Consider the following 14,735-nt stretch of genomic DNA (forward strand, 5'->3'; position numbering starts at 1 on the left):
TGGATGAGAGTCCACAAGACAGATGAAGGAGTGAATTAATCTGGATTAGTATTCTAGGTTGTTAGGGTTGTGACCCAAAATTAGAAATGGATTAAATTAATGACACAGAGTATAGCTGTAGATAAGGCTTATCTAACAAAATGATCACCACAGTAAACAAATTAATTGAACAGCCTGCCCACAAATGCTGTTGCTAGGATCTTCCTAGGGAATATCAGTTATCACAAAGTATGGTGCTAGGCGGCGGCAATAATATCATCGCAGAACAAAATATAAATAATAAATGAACAAAGGCATGTACAGTATGTTACATGCACAATGAATCTTCTAGACAAAGAATACAGTGATAATGTTTACATGCCATACAAATCCACGATCAATGCAGATCAAATACATTATAGGAACTCTTTTCCTGTACAGAGTGCGCCCACACAAGAGCCTTCTTTTTCTCCCATTGTTAGTCTATGTACCTTCTGGCTCTGGGCGCACCACCAACGAGGAAAGCATACATAGGAGAAAATCATAGATATTTTCTCGATCCCGTTACTAAGGGTAATCAATTGTCCGATTTTGGTTTTTTCGTTTATAGACATTATTGTATTCTGTGACCTGTGCTCGATCGCCCTAAGTTCTGCCATAAGTAACCTTACTGTTGTAAAGACAGTCTCTGATTGCTTGGCTCGGTCCCCACTCGCTCTTTGCATCTACCTACTCTATTTTCTTTTCCTACCCATAGATCCTTTTAGCAGTTTCTTTGCAGATTTCAGGTTATCTCCTACCCAAACATTACCCAAGTGCAACTCGTCATTTGATATGACGACATTCTCTCTTAAGACGGAGCTATTGAAATGCCAAAACTTGGAGAATTTTGGGGATCCCTTTTCTGAGACCTACGAACAATCCTCTTCCAATGCAGATTGGGGGACCACCTTCTCTAGATTACAAAAAAGCCTACAGAGGAGGACACGCCTATCTTGGGATGTTACGACGTTAGAAAATTACATTAAACACAAGATTGTACCTCGGGGTCTGAGACCCAAAGTATTTCCTTAATTTCCACTTGCAACTGAAAACTTGAAGACCGAATGGGAGGCAGCACTTCTCAGGTGCTCTCATGAGTTACTACATCTCCTGGTGAAACATGACACTTTACTTTTAGATCAGGTCGATAAAGAAATAGATGAATTTGGCAAAAATTAGAGACTTGGGAAAGGGATCTATCCTTTCAGACAGCGTTTGAGAAACACAAAAAATAAATTGTTCACTATGAACAAGCAATAGTGGATCGTAAATTAAACAAATTCATAAGGGATAAACGTGACTTCGCACGACGTTACATCTTTAGGAGGAATCCCATACTCCCCAACAGGAATAGAAAACAGAGGGAAGACCCAACCCTCTCGGAATTTGAGTCATCCAACAGTAGAGATTCGGCCAGTGAAACTTTTGAAAATACCCCATACAACCAGTCAGAAGTTGAAGACTTTTCCCCACGTTTTTTAGGTCAAGGCTCGAGGCCAAGAGGCCGTATCAGAAATCAAGGAAAACCAAGAGAGGTGGAAAGAAGAAACGACAGACGCAATCCAGATTGGGACACACAAAGGACCGCCCGATATCCAGCTCGGCAGAGGAAGACGGTGCGGTAGACCGTAATAATCCTTCCAAACTACAGGTTATCAATTTATCTGACAGGTCTCTCTTCACTGATCATATGGAAGTACTTGCAAAGGGACTTTCCTTTTCATCATCCAGATCCTTTAACAGATTTTCCTGGGAAAAGGATCTGAGGCTCTTTTGGAGGAAGCTTCTTCTCAAAAAATTATTTGCCAGGCAACAACACAGACAGGCGGAGAGTTCGTGCAGCTCAGAACTGACCACAGATGATCTCCATGCCATTCAGGAATTAGAAGAACTTCAAATGGAATCCAATATGGATGGAACAATCACCCACAAACCGAAATGCAAACCCAAATCTTCCTTTTTTCCTCCTGACAACACCAGTCCAGAGGTCAGGGTCTTTTTGAACCGGGTGTCTAAAGAATTTGATGATATCTATGTTCAAACTAGAAATGGCCTTCACCAGTCTTCTAAAAATCTCAAATTCAATGAAAGAAAAGCCCTGCAAGAAATGGGAACCTGGCATGATATAATCATAAAACCATCCGACAAAGGTGGTAATATTGTACTCTGGCCCCATGAAATGTACATCACTGAAGCACATCGACAATTATACAATCTTTCATGTTACAAGAAACTTCTCAGTGATCCCACCCCCAGATTTCTGAATGCCTACAACATCTTATTACAAGAGGCTGCTAACCCAAGGTACTATCACAAAACAAGAATTACAATATCTTACTGTCCAGAATCCAAAAACACCAACTTTTTATCTTTTGCCCAAGATCCATAAAAATGCCCATCAGCCACCTGGCAGACCAATAATGTCAGGTAATGGTGGGCTTCTGGAGCAACCCAGTCTATTTCTGGACCTACACTTATGCAAATTTGTTCTTGATTTACCCTCCTACTTGCAGGACACATCTGATTTATTACGTAAAATCAATGATATACACTTTGAGAATGATTTTATCCTAGTGACTCTAGATGTGGAGCCACTTTACACAAGTATTAATCACCATCATGGTCTCACAGCAGTCAAATACTATCTGGACCAAGGAGGAGAAAAGGACTTTTCAGATTTTCTTCTAAAATTACTTCACTTTGTTCTCTCTAAAAACTATTTTGTTTTCCAAGATCAATTTTTTCTGCAAGTAAGAGGAACTGCAATGGGTGCTGCTTGCGCACCCACTTATGCAAACCTTTTTTTGGGGTGGTGGGAGCACCTCTATGTTTTCAATAATATCAATGAGAAATACACTACACAGGTGACATTGTGGCTAAGATATATTGACAACATATTCATTATTTGGAACGGAGAAAGAGGTCTCCTTATGGACTTTATCAAACTGCTCAACTCCAATGATCTCAATATCACATTGACCCATACCATCAGCTCAGAGACGGTCCCCTTTCTTGATCTCAATATTTACAAATCCGATACAGGCTTCCTGGAAACATAATTATATCGCAAGGAGACTGCAACCAATAGTCTCCTTTTTCAAACCAGCTCACATTTTCCTCCAACCATTGAAAATATCCCCAAAGGGGAGTACCTCAGGCTGAGATGTAACTGCTCAGAGGATCAAGTCTTTAAAATCAAGAGCGGAGAACTTACCCATCGCCTCCTAGCCAGAGGTTATAGCAAACGCTCACTCAAACGAGCATACTCGGACACTACAGCAGTCAAGAGGGAGAGCTTAATTTTTGGGAAGAAGAAAGAGGATACCAAGCCAGATGACACCCTAAGATTTATAGGGACTTTCTGCCCTGAATGGAGAATGTAAACATTTTTTATAACCAAACACCTTCCTATCTTACAGCTGGATCCAAATTTATCCCCGTTCTTGGACTCTCCATTACAGATGAGTTGGCGCCGATCCAAGAATATAAAAGACCAACTAGTGCGCAGCCATTTTGTCATATCCACCCCCAAAAAACCATCCATCTAATACTATACACCATTCATCTCATTCAGTCACCTCCTCTCTCATTTTCCCAACTCACTCAATCACCTTCTGATCACTCTTAACACATTTTTGTTCATACCATGCACTTTTTATATTCAATTGTCCTCAAACTGTGCACTTCTTCTCCCTAACTTATTAAACCCCCCCCTTTTTTTTTCTTAAATCATACTCTCGCCTCACCTCTCACCTCACCCCTCAATTCATTTGTCTCCCTGCATCCTATAGTGTTTTAACCCAGGTATGCCTAACAATGTAATCCAAGTTATTTTCCATCTATATCACATCACCCTCCCTCACAATTCCCTCCTCTCAACACCTCATTCCATTCCACGTACCCACACCTACACCCCCTTATACCCCCATAGTTACTATGCTATCAGTCACCAGACCTCCCCATTCACTTTCAGCCCCTTGCCCATTTATAAATAAGATGTCCCATGCCAATTCCTCCTTTTCAGATAACCGGCACCAACTTTAATAATTAATCCCTGTTAACCCGACATCACTGCTAACCCATATTACCAGCCAACAATTAATTTCCACCGTCCATTCTTATCTACCTAGCACATATTCTTTGTTATTCTTAATTTTTATATCTACTTGTATGTCATCTTCAATTGTATTTTTATTACTTTCACCTTAATTTCATTTCACCTTCATCTTGCACATATTGCAATCACATTAATTATCTCTCCCAATTCCATCATTTTTCCGCACGCCCTTCATGCTTTCCATTTATCTGTCATTTATCCCATTTGGGATATTCCCTATTTACTTTCACATTTATCTCTTTTCCCATTTTCCCTAACAGGTTCTTTTCACAGTCACTCATTTCAGTCTCATCATTTTAACACAGTCCTTGTTTTATACTTATCAATATCTCCATATCCTGTGAGTCTCAGAGTGATTTATATCCTTTTTTCTAATATGCAAGGTACCCGTTTTTTTCATTGTTATTATTAACTAGGTGATTCATCGCGCCCTACGGGCGCTCTTCACACCGTCGTAAGGGGCTATACCCCCTGTAATCTCTACTGAAAAGTGAAGGTGTAGAATAGTAGATGTATAGTTTGTATTGGTGGAATAGGAGGTTTGTTCGTGGGTGGTTGTAGTATGACAAAAGGGAATGTGATGGTGAATGGGGTGCAGGGTCTTGTGAGTGGGTGAAGAGTGTCTGCAGGGGAGGATGTACAGAATATGGCTGTAAATGACATGCTGTGGATGTTGTAAAGGTAGGGGCATTGTTGTGTGTGTGTGGTTGAGTGAGGTGGAGTTGTGTTAACGTGTGGCTGTGGGACTGAGATGCAGGTTGTGACTGCTTGTGGTGAGGGATGGTGGTGAAGGGTGTGCGTGTGTTTGTCTTTGTGGTTATAGAATGGGACATGTGGATGGGGTAGTGATTGTAGAGGTGTAGTGTAAAAAGGTATATGTAGCGGTAGTCAGTGGTGGTGGTTGTCCTGTGTGGAGAATGTCAATGTGGGAGTCTGAAGGGAGGTTGTGTGTGTGTGTGTGTGTGTGTGTGTGTGTGTGTGTCTATGGTTGGTTTGACATGGGGTTGTTGGGCATGGGCAAGGGGGTGCATAGGTGCTGTACTAGTGTAAAGGTGGGTGCATGAGGGGTAGGGGCATAGTAGTTGTGAGTTTCAGAGTGTGGTGGGTTGTGGTAGGGTTTGTGCAGGGTGAAGATAGCTGTGTGGTTGTTGGAGTGGTGGTAGGGCGTGTTAAGTTGATGTTGTGTAGTGTGGTTTTAAGTGTGTGTGTAGCCCATGTGTAGGGTATACGGGTAGTGTTGTCATTGGTTGTCATTGGTTGTGATGGGTAGACATAATCCCTGTTGAGGGTCACAGTTTGTAGGTAGTAGGTGTTGTATTTATTGCATGCTGGATTGTGGATGAAGGTGAAGGAACAATGTATGTTGTTTAGTTTATTGTGGAAGGGGTACATAGATTGTGCGTGCTGTATAGAAAATGGGGTGTGGGGGGGCTGGGCTGAGTGTGGTTGGACGTTGTATGTAGTCTGGGCAGTGTATGAGTTGGGCTAGGGGTGAGAGGTGGTTGAGGGGTTAGTAGGTGTAGTAGTTGGTGGAGTTGTATATGTGTGTTGTAGTGTGAGTTTGTTGGAAGGTGGCATGGCTGTGGGTGTTCTGCATAGGGTGCTTTGTGTAGGGTATTGTGGTGTGTGGATGGGAGGTTGGGATGTGTGTGTGTGGGGGGGGGGGTAGGAATTGGCATGTGGGTGCTTGTTTGTGAGAAGGGTCCAGTTGTGGGCTAATTGCTGTGGGGATGGTTTGACAGAATCCATGGGCTGTTTAGTGAGGGAGGTGGGTGTGTAATAGGGGTAGAGTGGTGTTGTGCAGGATTGTAGAGGGTGTGGATGGGAATGTGGGTGCTGGAGTGTTATTTTGGAGAGGTAAGTGGTTGTGTGTGTGGGTGAAGAAAAAGTTTTGGGTAGTGATGTATGGTGCCTGCGGAATATGGTGCGGGTGGGCGCCTCTATATGTATTGGTGTAGGGGTGAGGGATGGGGGTGGTGACAGGACGTTCAATGTGTGATGGAGTTGTGGTTGTGGGTGTTAGGTGGATGGAGTTGGAGGTGTGCATGGGTGGAGTGTGTTGATATGTGATGGATGGGTGGAGGGTGGTGCGTTTGTTTTTCTTGGGGGGTAGGGGTGTGTGCATGGAAGGTGTGGCCATTAGGTTAATTTTTTGGATGGGGAGAAGCTGCATGGGTGTTGTATTTGTGGTGTGTGAGTGGCAGGTATGGGGTTATGGTGGGTGTGGGGTGGCCTTACGGTGTGTGGGGTGTGAAGGAGAGGGGTGTGGGTGGGTGTGAGTGTGTCTGTAAGAAAGTGTGTTGGGTGTGTGTGTGATTTGTGCATGTAATTGTGGCACACCTCCCAACATTGCACTGCAGTGAAGAGGGACACTTTAGTTATGTGCGTGTGCAGCACGTGCGGCCGTGGTTGAAAGGGGGCGTGGGGTATTCAAAAGTGGTGTGGCTTTGTGTTGATGCAGAGATTGCTGATCCCGGCCCACGTTTTTCGTCACTGAGGGGGCATGTGGAGCGCTCTGTGAGCTGCTGATATGCCCCCTCTGCTCTGTCTCCATTTAATAGAAGCTGTGCACTTGCGCACAGCGTCGATTCAACGCTGCTGCGTTAGGCAGAGCAGTGATTGACAGGTCGCTCCCAAGGGCCCCCCCAACGCGGGACACTGGTGTCCGCGGGTGGGACAGACCCAAAATAAGGGGACTGTGCTGCGAAAATGGGGACAGGTGGCAGGTATGTGTAGTTGCGGGTGACAGGGCTGTTGGAAGACCTGGCCCCAGCGGCAGCTGTAAAAAGAAATGGCTCCCCTCGCAGCAGTATCCACCCACACCCCCACCCAGGCAACAAACAAACAGGCACACAATAATACATGGGCACCACCCCCCACACAATATCAGCCATCCCCCTCTCCCAATATCAGTCATCCCCCCCATAATATAAGCCATCCCCCTTCCCCCAAAATATCAGCCATCCCGCTCTCTCCCTCCCCCCAATATCAGCCATCCTCCCAAGGTGGAAGGGGGAGGGGGGCGCTGCTGCTGCCTCGTAAGCCACAGATCTCCTCCCAAGGTGGGGGGGGGGGGCGCTGCTGCTGCCTCGTAAGCCACAGATCTTATTGTGTGGCTTAGTAGTTGGTGGCTGGGTGGGGGTGCGGGTGGATGGTGGTGGGAGGGGAGGGTGTTGCTTAAAATTTGTGCTGGGGGATGCGGGAGTGGCGAGAGCCCTGTCGGCCGCACTCAGACAGTTGCGGGTGAAGGGTGTGTGGAAGTGCAGGGGGAGCGGGCGTTGTAGTGAGGAAGACTGGCGGTACAGTGTCGCCCGGCTGCTTGAGAGAGTGTGTGCAGCGGTAGTGGGGAGGGGGGAAGCGGCGTGTGCGGGCCTGTCGGCCGCAGCCAGACAGTTGCGGGTGATGGGCGTGTAGAAGTACAGAGGGAGCTGGCGTTGTAGTGAGGGAGATAGTTTGTGCTGCGGTAGTGGGGAGGGGGGGAGCGCTCTGTGCGGGCGGTGTGTGGACGGCATTTTGCAGTGAGTGTGCGTCCGGATGCGTCTGATGGATGGTAGGAAGGGTTAGCGGTGGCCTCGGTTGCGGCTGTATGTCCCGGTATGGTGGGGAAGGTGTGTGCAGATGAGGGGAAGGGTGGTGTCGGGTGCGCCTGGCTAGGTGGCCATGCTTACCTGGCAGTGTGGGGCATCTGTGCACTGGGAATGGTGGGTGGAATCTCTGGCTGGTGCTCCCTTCTGCTAGTGGTGTGCCGACACTGGGACAGGCCAGGAGCTGCTAAGTCCGCCCAGGTCTGTGACTCCACCCAGCGTTAGAAATGCAGGCACAGAGTCACAGGGCTAATATATAGGAGATACTTTTTTGGGTATCTCTGCCTGCCCACACTTCAATATATCCGGGACTACCTCATCCCCCAGTTACAATGGCGTTCAGGGCCTCACGCGAGGTCCTTAAACATGCCCACATCTTCATTAACCCAATCCCTTTCTCAACATGGCGTCTCAGGCCTCGCCAGCTACAGGCTGACATGCGCAATATCCCCGAACCTCCCCCGGAGCGACGGCGGGCGTGACCGCTGACGCAGCGCCGCCGCCCGCCGCATTCGCTCTGTGTCTATTGGTCTGACGCACCAAGCAAACTGCTTTTAAAAATCCGTCCCCCTGTCTACACATCCGAACCCGGAAGTGAACAAGCCCTAATGGGTGAAACGCGTCTTCCACACAGGGGTCTGCACATGGAGTGACTACACGGCACCAGTTCTCTGCACCTGACCATGCACTGATCCGTTCTTCTGCCCTCTGATTGGAGTGTCGTAAGCCCTTACTGCTCTGTGGACACACAGACAGCAAGATCACACTCAGGCACACAACTAGTGCATCTGTATTAAGTGCCTATTAGAGCATATTATTTTCTTTTCTATGTGAGGCTTGTCCTCTGATACGGGCTATAATTCCAGTCTCCAACAGAGGCCAGCACACTACTATCTCCTACATTATTACTTGTATGTTTATTTATTTATTTCTTTGTGGTACCTGACAGATATCGTCCGTCAGGTTCATTCCAAATCACAGATAAGCTGCTTTTTTCTTCTTATTCAGGATTATGAATTTGTGTCATACTGTTTCATTTTTTGCATTTGAGCTGCATTGATCGTGGATTTTTATGGCATGTAAACATTACCACTGTATTCTTTGTCTAGAAGATTCATTGTGCATGTAACATACATGCCTTTGTTCATTTATTATTTATATTTTGTTCTGCGATGATATTATTGCAGCCGCCTAGCACCATACTTTGTGATAACTGATATTCCCTAGGAAGATCCTAGCGACAGCATGTGTGGGCAGGCTGTTCAATTTATCTGTTTACTGTGGTGATCATTTTTTTAGATAAGCCTTATCTACAGCGATACTCTGTCATTAATTTAATCCATTTCTAATTTTGGGTCACAATCCTAACAACCTAGAATACTAATCTAGATTAATTCACTCCTTCATCTGTCTCGTGGACTCTCATCCACGATCCACGGAGCACAGAACCACGAACGTGGGTACTGTTGAACCGTGCCTAACGTGGAAAGCAGATCCACCTATTTTTGCTCACTTTTTTATTTCCCTTCTCCTTTCTATTCTTCCTATTATTTCCTACTTAATAATTTCCTATATAAGTACACTCTCATTGACGTACTGATCATAATATCCTCTACTATCATACCACGCTGCCATCGCCCGATCTCGTCCGATCTTGGAAGCTAAACAGCGTTGGGCCGGGTTAGTACCAGGAAAGGAGACTGCCTGTGAATACCTGGTGTTGTAGAGTAGGAATCTGTTTCCTCTCTGTGTAAGAAGAACACGCCAACAGCAGTATCACCACTATTTCTATTCTACATCTTCTCATTTATTCATTGAATGCTCAGTGCAGCCATGTTGGAGACCAGAGTATTACCAATGAAGTTCCCAATCTGTGTTCAGCCAATCCTGTGTGTTCTCCCCTTACAAAAGGGGGCTGGCTCAGAGGGAGAGTGTCAGTGCTTCATGTTACCTCCTTGTGAAAGGGTCTCCAGCTCTGTGCTCCCAGGTTACTTCTGGCTCCCTGGTCCTGGTTGCTCTCATCCATCGGTTACCTAAACGCTTCTGCAGTCCTGCTGTCTAAGGCCATTGCAACTCGTGGAAGCTCTCACAGGGTCCCAGGTCGTAGAGGAGCTCCAGGTGCTAACGGCGGTTCCCACAGACGTCTTCATTTCTTCAATGTCCAAGTTCTTTAACCTTGTCTTTCAATCACAAACCACAGTCTTAATTTCTTTAAAGTCCAAGTTCTTCAGCCTCATCTTTCAATCACAAACCACAGTCCTCATTTCTTCAAAGTCCAAGTTCTTCAGCCTCGTCTTTTAATCATTAAACACAGTCTTCAGTTCTTCTGTACCGGAGTTCTTCAGCTTCACTCTTCAAGTCATTTAACCATAGACTCTAATTCTTCCAGTTTCTTCAATTGCTCCAATATTCGTGTACAGCCTGATTATTCATTAAAACTACAGTTATCTTCCTACGAAGTCCTCCTTTTCTTTATGCCCTCCGTCCAACGTTAACACTTAGTTTGGCTTCCACCCCATGAGGAGGCTTTACAGTCAGCCACCTTGTTTACTCTCCTCACAGGTAGCTGTCCCTTCAGCCAGAACTCGGTTGTCGGATCCGCAACTTACGCCGAGCGTGACACACAGGTGGCAAGACAGTTTTTATTTTACCATTTATCATCACCACATTCTCAAATGCACTTATAAGGTTTTCCTCATTCTGTTGGTCACAAGCAAAGTCCTGTAAGGAAATATTTTTACAGATAGATAATCAGTTAGTCTCTGAACCACTCTCTTCTTGCTGTTCACCAGTCAAGGAGGGTTTTACCATTACAGCACTCTGGCTCATCGTGGTTCCTGTTACCTTAAACACCTTACCCAATGGGTCTTTTTACCTGTTGTGCCAAGTGATCACTTCTTGTAATAGCAGAAAATCACGTCCCAAAATCAGAACATAGGGAAACCTAGGAGCTACCACAGCTACTATCTTAAGGGGTCGTCCTTTTAACAACATCTGCATTTGTGCAACTTGACTGAGGGTAAAACTTGGCCAGCCCAGTTTGGAACCATATTAGCGGCAATAATAGTTCACTACCTGTGTCCACCGAAATCCAGAACTCCCGGCTTTCTATCTGGGTTGTTACCCGTAATGGAGTGGTTTCTGCTGGGGAAATATTCTCTGCAAACATGTCAACAACAAGGTGAGCTGTTTTACCTGCAGTACAGTCCATTGTTCACGGTCCGGGCAGTCCCGGCGTAAATGACCAGTTTTTCCACAGACCTGTGCTTAGGTACTGGTATTGACCTTTTTTTTGTTTTATTAATTTTCCCAAGGGTCAGATACCATTTATCCACAACTGCTAATGCCTGAAATGCTTGGGGGTCAGCCTGAAGAGCCCACTGTTAGGATCGAATACCTGCATTGCATAGTCTAATACAACAACCTCTACTATGTTTGGTGGGGTGTTTTTGTCAGGCTGTAACCAAGCTCTACTTAATCTGGCTAGTTATGCCAGTTAGACCCTTGAAGTCTCAGAGGCTTAGTTGCTAGTCATGGAACCTTTGAGCTTTGCTGCCCCTGTCACCCCAACCCTGGAGAGGATAGATTTTTTCAAGTGTGGATAGGAGTCTGCTTCTGGCAGGGCCTCCCTGTGAGACAGGGATCTAACCTTTTGGACCACTGCTCCTCTGACCATTTTAGCCTGGTCGAAGTGCATTCAAAGATGCACAAAAATGTTTCCATATCATCTGACAGTGTCAGTTTCTGCAGCACCTCTCGCTCCTCTCCACCTTTCCTTATCTCCACCAACTTCTCATGCAGCAACTGGATCTATGTTTGCTGGCCAGCAACCATCTCAGCAAAAGTCTTCCAAACCTCCTTTTTACACAATGATTCAGCTTTGTAAACAAACTTAGCAGTCACAGGATCTATTCCCACTGTATGGGTGTCTATTCCCACTCTCCTGGCTGGCGGCATTGTTGGCTAAATTAATTTTGGCGTCAGAATCCTGAACGCCGAGATCCCGACAGCCGGCATTTTGACTGCATCCTGTCTATGCAGCTCAGTCTCAACAAGTCACGGTACAGAGGGTAATGTCCTGCAACATGTTTTGCAGCCGCTGTGGATAGATCCAGGACAATGTCCTGCAAAAGGGTCTCTGTTTGGCCGAGAAATATAACAAGGATCACATACTCCGGGTAAAAGTTTCACAATGCACTTTTATTTTCCACAGATTTTCCACAGGTAGGCCATTCACAATTGAACATTAGCAGTTACCAGCAAGTCACAAAATAGTTTACAGCATACAGAGTGTTAATTATCCAGACACCATTGATCCAGGGCCCCTAACACTAGCCACCCCCCTGGCCTGTCACCTGAGCAACTAGTTCACTGTCAGGAGCACTATCTCTTGTGTCTGAAACCATTTACACAGGATGTAGTTACGAGATTGGCGGTCGGGATCCAGTCGGTCAGCATACCAACGCTGGGATTCTAACATACAGAATGCTGATAGGGGCCGAGGGCTACAGTATTCCCACTTGTCGGTGTCCACGACATCCATGGAGTGGGAATAGAACCTGTGGCTCATGCAGTAAGCCACCAAGCCCGCAGCATGGCGAGTGCAGCGAGCCTGCAAGGGTCTTCATTGCACCCTGCCAGTCTCGCATACCCAACCCATTTTAACAGCAAGCTGACAGGTGTCTGCAATCATGCTTGCTGTTGCTTGGACTTGATCAAGCTGAATAACTGGACTGGGCTCCACACTCTGCTATTCCACATCTATGCTGGAGGAAGAGAGATGCAGATGCACACTCTTAGCACTAAGAACACTGATAGTAAAAATAATTTAAATAAACCCTCACAATTAACATGGAGTATAATTGAAGTTCTTAGTACACATTTCCGCAAATATGCGGTCCAATGTACCGCGGCCAGGTGACTTCACATGGGTCTCTAACAATTCCTAATACTATCACATTCTATAAATTTATTCAGGACTTACCTCTAAATAGGGCCTTATCAATGTGTGATCTGAAATGCAGGAACCCAGCTAATTAAACACCTGAGGGTGAATAAGAGGAGTGCCAATACCAGAGGAAGGAAGCCTTGCCTTCCAGTGTACAATTTGTACACATACTCAAGTGTTTTAATTAGCTGGGTTCCTGCATTTCAGTATAAATAGTATATACTGCTAGTGTATGCATGATAATGTACCAGATATATAACAGCAATACATTATAGAATATACACCTGTGCAGAATAAGTTAACATATGTATAATGTATAATTCAAGTGCACAGGCTGAAACCTGATCCTTAGATGAGGGGGAGGTCCTCCAGGTAGTAGGGCCCACCGGGTGTTTCCTCTGTATGTCTGTGGGCCAGTCCAAGCCTGTGCCACCATGTAGGCTATATGTAATGGGGAGTGAGCTTATTTGTGGGATCAAACTCTCACCTACTTGCACAATGTTTAGGTGTGAATTTGTCCCACAACTCGCGCAGTGTAATAAAGTGTGAGATTTCTGGATCACATGCGATATCTCATGAGAATTCACACGGGAATCATGCAAGAATCTCACCAAATGGAATGAGAGTTTCATAATGTGAATTGCACAGTTTTAAAGAAAGTCACCCATTGGCACCCAAATGCCACCTGTGTTGTACCTCACAGCCCTTATATAAGTCCCAGCTGGGCCATTTTGTCTTTTGATGTTTGTGGTGACTTGTAAGGAGTAGAGTGTGTAATTGCTAGTGTGAGAGAGTTTTGTTCAGTCCCGTGCTGAACCTGCATACCATCTATTAAGGATTCCTGCTACTGTGGGTATTGTATGTGGTACTGTTATTTCTCTGCTGTGCTGTCTCTGGTTTGTCCACAGGCTAGAGCTTAGCGTGACTACCCTGCTACAAATCTTTGCTAAGGGCTGTTCCTGCATCTCTGATACTGATTCAAGGGTCGAAGGGGTCTCCAGTTCTTAGACTCCCCCAAATGTGGTGCTGGGTATCACTGAGCTGTGTGCCTCTTAGCTACCCTGAGTCTCTAATTTCATTTCTGTATCCTGCTGGTGTAATAGGTTTAGGTCCCAGGATGATATAGCTCTTAGCTACTGACTGCAATTCCTATTCCTCCCTCAGTATTGGTATTAGGAGACAGAGTTCAGGTTCAGTACTATGCCACTCTGAGTTTTTCAAGCAGCCTACCCAACACCTTTTGGGAACCTAGTCCATATCTTGGTATTGATTATTTGCATGGTTGTCATTCAGCATTGCAAAGTTGCAGAGCCCAAGTGTCCTGAGACAGATCACAATATCCTCATTCTGTGAAAGTTTGCTCTAACCAAATGGATCCGGTAGGGTATCAAACTCCCAGAGTGAACCCAGTCCAAAACCTAGCTGAACAGATTGGGAGACAAATAACAAATTAAGAACAAGTTTTGATATGTCTACAGGAGCTGACTGCTTATATGAAGGCTCTCTAGCCCACTCTGGCCTGGCCATATGTTCCAGTTTCTATTGAAGCCACTGGAACCAGCATTCCCCACCCATCTACACCATCTTGTCTAATCTTACCAACTCCAGCAAGATACAACAGAGATCCAAAAATCAGTAGAGGGTTATATACCAATGCTGTATCCAGTTCAAATTATTGACTGCCAACTTCATTCCACACTGTACAAAAACTGCCTACATTATTTGTCATCTTTTAGGACAAGCCCTGACATGGGCATAACCACTCTGGGAGAAATCAGACACAGTCCTGGTTAATATTGATGAGTTCCTGTCTGCATTACGCAGTGTTTTATGAGCCCAGAAGATCTACATCAGTAGCTGCTGACATCTTACATCTTTGACAGGGACACCAGACCATTGGACAATATGTTGTACAGTTTAGGACTCTGATCTTTCATGAAGCAATGATGCTCTTGTAGCAGTAATCTGGCAGGGTTTATTGAGCAAATAAAAGTTGAACTGGCCTCTTGTGAACTACATGCCAGTTTAGATTAATTTATTTCACTTTGTGCCCACTGGTTCTTCG

At 45.4% G+C, this 14,735-nt stretch overlaps 1 protein-coding gene and 1 pseudogene across 5 annotated transcripts in view; both read left to right on the plus strand.

Moving 5' to 3' along the window:
- Window positions 1-14,735, plus strand: part of ARG2 (arginase 2) — a 926,201-nt gene that overhangs the window by 372,842 nt on the left and 538,624 nt on the right. The window lies entirely within an intron of this gene.
- On the plus strand, window positions 9,333-9,451 carry LOC134981687 (5S ribosomal RNA; annotated as a pseudogene).

This window comes from Pseudophryne corroboree, chromosome 12, assembly GCF_028390025.1.
Source record: "Pseudophryne corroboree isolate aPseCor3 chromosome 12, aPseCor3.hap2, whole genome shotgun sequence".
NCBI classification, from domain to species: domain Eukaryota; kingdom Metazoa; phylum Chordata; class Amphibia; order Anura; family Myobatrachidae; genus Pseudophryne; species Pseudophryne corroboree.